The sequence below is a fragment of the Ranitomeya variabilis genome, chromosome 7, assembly GCF_051348905.1.
Source record: "Ranitomeya variabilis isolate aRanVar5 chromosome 7, aRanVar5.hap1, whole genome shotgun sequence".
Taxonomy (NCBI): domain Eukaryota; kingdom Metazoa; phylum Chordata; class Amphibia; order Anura; family Dendrobatidae; genus Ranitomeya; species Ranitomeya variabilis.
Window position 1 is genome coordinate 213758239 of NC_135238.1, and position 6577 is coordinate 213764815.

Below are 6577 nucleotides of genomic sequence, written 5' to 3' on the forward strand. Positions count from 1 at the left end.
CTGATTTGGAGGGAAAAGGGTCAGAAAGGGAGTTGCTATCAGAGAGAGACAGAGGAGAGTGCAGACCGTCATAGAGTGTCAGAAGGTCTGAAGGGGCCCTGTAGTCTGAAGTACTACAGCCCCTGGAGAAAGAGACATACAGAAAGAAAGAACATCGTTCAGTGAGCATGAAGGAGAGTGAAGCACAGGAGAGTGATATCAGGGGAGACCAGCTGCGAATGAGCTGCCTCCCTCTGAAGTGCAGATAACCGGTAGCCAGAATACCGTGGTTGTAAGGGACTCTATGACTTACAGCAGACACCGGCAGGACAGCTGAACTGCAAGTTACCTATCCACCTCAATACCCAGGAGGCCCAGTGACGCATAGAGCCTGGGTCATGATAGAGATCCTGTAAAAAGGCTCGAGTCACCTGTCATACGGGTTTGTGTTCTATATTATATGGGGGACAGAGAGAACTGTGAGGACTTTATCAGAAGCCATAGGCAGAAAGGGACTACAACATCACCGCGCTAGAGGAAGGCTTTTGGAGCGCCCCCACTGCCGCAGGGCCGTGGGGTACCCGGTACCGGGCCTCTGAGTCTCTGTTCTGGGGTTGTCACGGTGGCTAGACCCGGTCCATGACCCTGCTGAGGGGCGTCCAGTGAAAGGTGGTGGTAAATGGTGGTGATATTGCGGTGCAGTGTAGGTCGTAGTAAATAACGAGGACACCAGATTGCAGTCTCTTTACCTCTTTACTGAAGGTTTAAGAATCCTCAGTCCAGAGCGCTGTCAACAGGGCTGTCAGAGACCGGCCGGTCCAAAGGCACATCAGGAGTTCTCTTTACAGGTGGGAATCAGTGTCTACCTTCTAGCGCTGTGTGTTGTAGTCCTTCCCTGCTGAGCTCCCGGGATAGTCCTCACAACTGATTCTGCCTGTCTCTGATGTTCGTTCTCTCTCCGTCCCCCAGGTGATATGGTAGGACGCACCCGTATGACGGGGTAGGCCTGGAGTTCTTCCGGGACCCTGGAGTCGCCCCTCTCCCACAGCTGCCTCCGTTGTCTGCTTAGGTGATTTGTGTGGGACAGCCAACCTATAATTGGCTGTCCGGCCGTGGTTTGCAGTAGTACTTAGAGTCTCTTACTTGCTCGGCGTTCCGGCCACCGACTGTTTGCGCCTCAGAAGGATGTTGCCTCGGTCTAACAGCACGACTCCTTCTGGTCCTAATGCCTCTTTTCTGTATTCCCGTTGTTCACTGGTTAGTTCTGCTCTTAGGAGTCTGCCAGGATCCCATCCCTGACAGGTCCTCTCACTAGCTCTTCCCAGTAACTTCTCTCCCCGTCTTCCTGTCCAACCCCCAGTTTTACCAGAGTGTGAGGAGTGGCCTACTAGATAGAACAACCCCCCCTGGTGGCCGGAGTGTGAAGTGTAGAGTGACTGTTACCTGGTCAGAGAAACTCCTTTAGTGCAATCAAACGTAACATCACTCCCCTTAGTGGCAGAGCGACATTACTGCAATGACCAGGACTCTGGGGCACTGCACTCCCCCCCGGTTAAATCCAGTACTCCCGGACTGGGAAAACAAGAACAACAATACATGTTAACAGAAAACACACAAAATTTTGAAATAGCATAAACAATTAAACATAACAGTGCTTCCCTTTATGGGAGGTGAGGACTCTTGAACGTTGCGAAAGTTAGGTCATGCACAGTTTATGACTCTCAGTTCAGTGGTTAAAACAGCGGGGACCCCGGGTAAACAAAGGGGTCCCCCCTTTTGAAAGTTTTTGAGCAATTCACCGTCCATTACTCTATTGTCCATTTTAAAACCTGTAACAAAAGATATGCACACAAACATTTTTAATTAAATAGCAGCCCTTATTAATACCTCCAAGTTTTGTAGCGGAGGGGAGTTTGGTTCTGAGTGCTGCGTGTGGACCTTCGCAGCGCAGGGGTTGCTATGGGCCTAACAGGGCCCGCTATGCTTGCTACAGCTGGTGTAGTGCACTGTCTTCTAGCTACACTTCTAGTGAGTCTGGGTAGCACTGGCAGGTTGGGGCTCTCAGAGCTGCTGCTATCAACAGTGGGTACAGCAGGTTCACCGATAGCAGAGGGAGGATTTGCCGGGTCAACGGTTGGCATGGCATCTTCAGGTAAGGCTTGTTGAGGTTGCGGGGCCGGATTATCTGGTACCACCATTGTTTCTGGTGGGTCCGGCTGTTGAAACATTAGAACAGGTACCACGATGGCCTGATTTATCTGAGTCCAGGACTGGGGAAAGTCACCAAGGACGGTATGGATCATCTTCTCCTTTTCCACCGGTGGGGAGATTCCTGGGGCCGTGTCCCTCTCTCTCAACTTATCGGGGCAGACCTTAAGGTGATCCCTGGATACCGCTGTCGAGGTCTCCCCTCTGTCCTTGCTGATGAGACAGACCTTCGTGTTGTCGAAATCGGATGGCAGGATGGTATACGGTTCCGCTTCCCATTGGTCATCGAGCTTGTGTAGTCTCCTCTTTCGTTTAAGTACTTGCTCACCAGGTGACAGGGGAATCGCAGGAGCGTGCTGGTTGTAGTCCCTTTCTTGTTTTTGCCTAGCCTGGGCGAGACTTCTTTCCACGCACTCCTGTACTTTGCGGTACCTTCGCTGCCTTTCTGCATCCCAATCTGCATCCGGTGAGGTATCTTCGGGGACTAGGACCCCCATGTCCAGATCAACGGGTAACTGGCTAGGCCTTCCCCTCATTAGGTACGCTGGAGTACAGTTGGTGGAATTTACTGGGATGTGATTGTAGATATCCACCAAATCAGGCAACTTCGTCGGCCACAGGTTCCGTTCCTCTATGGGCAAGATCTTCAATAAGTCGATCACCACCTGGTTCATCTTTTCGCACATCCCATTGGTTTGAGGATGGTACGGCGTGGTTCGGATCTTCTTACACCCGTACAGTTGGCAGAACTCTTGGAACACTTCTGCTTCGAACGCTGGTCCCTGATCGGTCAGTACCTTCTCCGGGTAGCCATGGGGCCTACAAAAGTACTGCTGGAAAGCCTTGGCGGCAGTCCTGGCCGTTAGATCCTTGACAGGTACAACCACCAAAAATCTGGAGTAGTGATCTACGATGGTAAGAGCGTAGATATAGCCTGACCGGCTAGGTGTCAACTTCACATGATCCAGCGCAACCAGTTCGAGCGGCCGTTTGGTGATGATAGGCTGCAGGGGAGCCCGTTGGCTGCCACGGTCCTTCCTGCGTAGGCTACATGGGCCGCACTCCCGACACCACTTCTCAATGGCTCTCTTCATGCCAATCCAATAGAACCTCCCTCGGAGTAGCCTCTCTAGCTTCCTCCATCCGAAGTGTCCGGCTCCATCGTGGTAGGTGTTATGACCCCAATGGCAGAGGGTCTCAGAATTTATAACCAAGTCTGCAAACACAAAAAACCAGCTCATAGGGCAGTGGTAACTAGGCTGACCGTATACCTGAACCTAGCACCACAAATAGCAGCAGCCGGGGAACGTACCTACGTTGGTTCTAGACGTCTCGCGCCAGCCGGAGAACTAACTAACCCTAGAAGGGAAAAGATAGACCTTTCTTGCTTCCAGAGAAAAGACCCCAAAAGTTGGATACAAGCCCCCAACAAATAATAACGATGAGGTAAGAAGAAAAGACAAATGCAAGGATGAACTAGGTTTTTTAGCAAAGAGAGGCCCACTGACTAATAGCAGAATATAGGAAGATGACTTATACGGTCAGCAAAAACCCTATCAAAATTTCCACGCTGAATATTCAAGAACCCCCGAACCGTCTAACGGCACGGGGGGAGAATATCAGCCCCCTAGAGCTTCCAGCTAAAACAGGAATCACATTTGGTACAAGCTGGACAGAAATAAGAGCAAATGCAAATAACCAAAAAATAAGGAAGCAGGACTTAGCTTATTTTGCAAGAACCAGGACCAGCAGACAGGAGCAAACAGAAAGGAACTGATTACAACGATGCCAGGCACCAGACTGAAAATCCAGGAAGCTTAAATAGCAACACCCCTGGACTAACGAGCCAGGTGGTACCAAGCTAGAGAAAGAAGCTCAAAGTGTCATGTTGCTAGTGACCACAAGAGGGAGCCAAAAAGTCCAATTCACAACAGTACCCCCCCCTTAAGGAGGGGTCACCGAACCCTCACCAAGACCACCAGGACGATCAGGATGAGCAGCGTGAAAGGCACGAACTAAATCGGCCGCATGAACATCAGAGGCGACCACCCAGGAATTATCCTCCTGACCATAGCCCTTCCACTTGACCAGATACTGAAGCCTCCGTCTGGAGAGACGAGAATCCAAGATCTTCTCCACCACGTACTCCAACTCGCCCTCAACCAACACCGGAGCAGGAGGCTCAACAGAAGGAACCACAGGCACAACGTAGCGCCGCAACAAAGACCTATGGAACACGTTGTGAATGGCAAACGACACCAGAAGATCCAAGCGAAAGGACACTGGATTAAGGATTTCCAAAATCTTATAAGGACCGATGAAGCGAGGCTTAAATTTAGGAGAGGAGACCTTCATAGGAACAAACCGAGAAGACAGCCACACCAAATCCCCAACACGAAGTCGGGGACCCACACCGCGGCGGCGGTTGGCAAAACGCTGAGCCTTCTCCTGTGACAACTTTAGGTTGTCCACCACATGATTCCAGATCCGCTGCAACCTATCCACCACAGAATCTACCCCAGGACAGTCAGAGGGCTCAACATGTCCCGAGGAAAAACGAGGATGAAAACCAGAGTTGCAGAAAAATGGCGAAACCAAAGTAGCGGAACTAGCCCGATTATTAAGGGCAAACTCAGTCAATGGCAAGAAGGTCACCCAATCATCCTGATCTGCAGAAACAAAACACCTCAAATAAGCCTCTAGAGTCTGATTTGTTCGCTCCGTTTGGCCATTCGTCTGAGGATGAAAGGCAGACGAAAATGACAAATCAATGCCCATCTTAGCACAAAAGGATCGCCAGAACCTAGAAACAAACTGGGATCCTCTGTCAGACACGATATTCTCAGGAATGCCGTGCAAGCAAACCACATTCTGAAAGAATAAAGGAACCAGATCGGAAGAGGAAGGCAGCTTAGGCAAGGACACCAAATGGACCATCTTGGAAAAGCGATCACATACCACACAGATGACAGACATGCCCTGAGACACCGGAAGATCTGAAATGAAATCCATGGAAATGTGTGTCCAACGCCTCTTCGGGACAGGTAAAGGCAAGAGCAACCCGCTGGCACGAGAACAGCAAGGCTTAGCTCGAGCACAAGTCCCACAGGACTGCACAAATGACCGCACATCCCGTGACAAGGAAGGCCACCAAAAGGACCTAGCCACCAAATCTCTGGTGCCAAAAATTCCCGGATGCCCTGCCAACACCGAGGAATGAACCTCGGAAATGACTCTGCTGGTCCATTTATCAGGAACAAACAGTCTGTCAGGTGGACAAGAGTCAGGTCTACCAGCCTGAAATCTCTGCAACACACGTCGCAAATCCGGAGAAATGGCTGACAAGATTACTCCCTCTTTAAGAATACCAGCTGGCTCTGAAACTCCAGGAGAGTCAGGCACAAAGCTCCTTGAAAGAGCATCAGCCTTCACATTCTTTGAACCTGGTAGGTACGAGACCACAAAGTCAAAACGGGAGAAAAACAATGACCAACGGGCCTGTCTAGGATTCAGGCGTTTAGCAGACTCGAGATACATCAGATTCTTGTGATCAGTCAAGACCACCACACGATGCTTAGCACCCTCGAGCCAATGACGCCACTCCTCAAATGCCCACTTCATGGCCAACAACTCCCGATTGCCAACATCATAGTTCCGCTCAGCAGGCGAAAACTTCCTAGAAAAAAAAGCACATGGTCTCATTACAGAGCAACCAGGGCCTCTCTGCGACAAAACGGCCCCTGCCCCGATCTCAGAAGCATCCACTTCAACCTGAAAGGGAAGTGAGACATCAGGCTGGCACAAAACAGGCGCCGAAGTAAACCGGCGCTTCAGCTCTTGGAAAGCTTCCACGGCTGCAGGAGCCCAGTTAGCAACATCAGAACCTTTCTTGGTCATATCCGTCAAAGGTTTAACAACGCTAGAAAAGTTAGCGATAAAACGACGGTAGAAGTTAGCAAAACCCAAGAACTTCTGAAGACTCTTAACTGACGTGGGTTGAGTCCAATCATGAATAGCTCGGACCTTGACTGGGTCCATCTCCACCGCAGAAGGGGAAAAAATAAAACCCAAAAAGGGAACCTTCTGTACTCCAAAGAGACACTTTGAGCCCTTAACGAACAAAGCATTCTCACGCAAAACCTGAAACACCGTCCTGACCTGCTTAACATGGGAGTCCCAATCATCAGAAAAAAACAGAATATCATCTAGATAAACAATCATAAATTTATCCAGATATTTCCGGAAGATATCATGCATAAAGGACTGAAAAACTGAAGGAGCATTAGAGAGCCCAAAAGGCATCACCAAGTACTCAAAATGACCTTCGGGCGTATTAAATGCAGTTTTCCATTCATCTCCTTGCTTAATGTGCACAAGGTTGTACGCACCA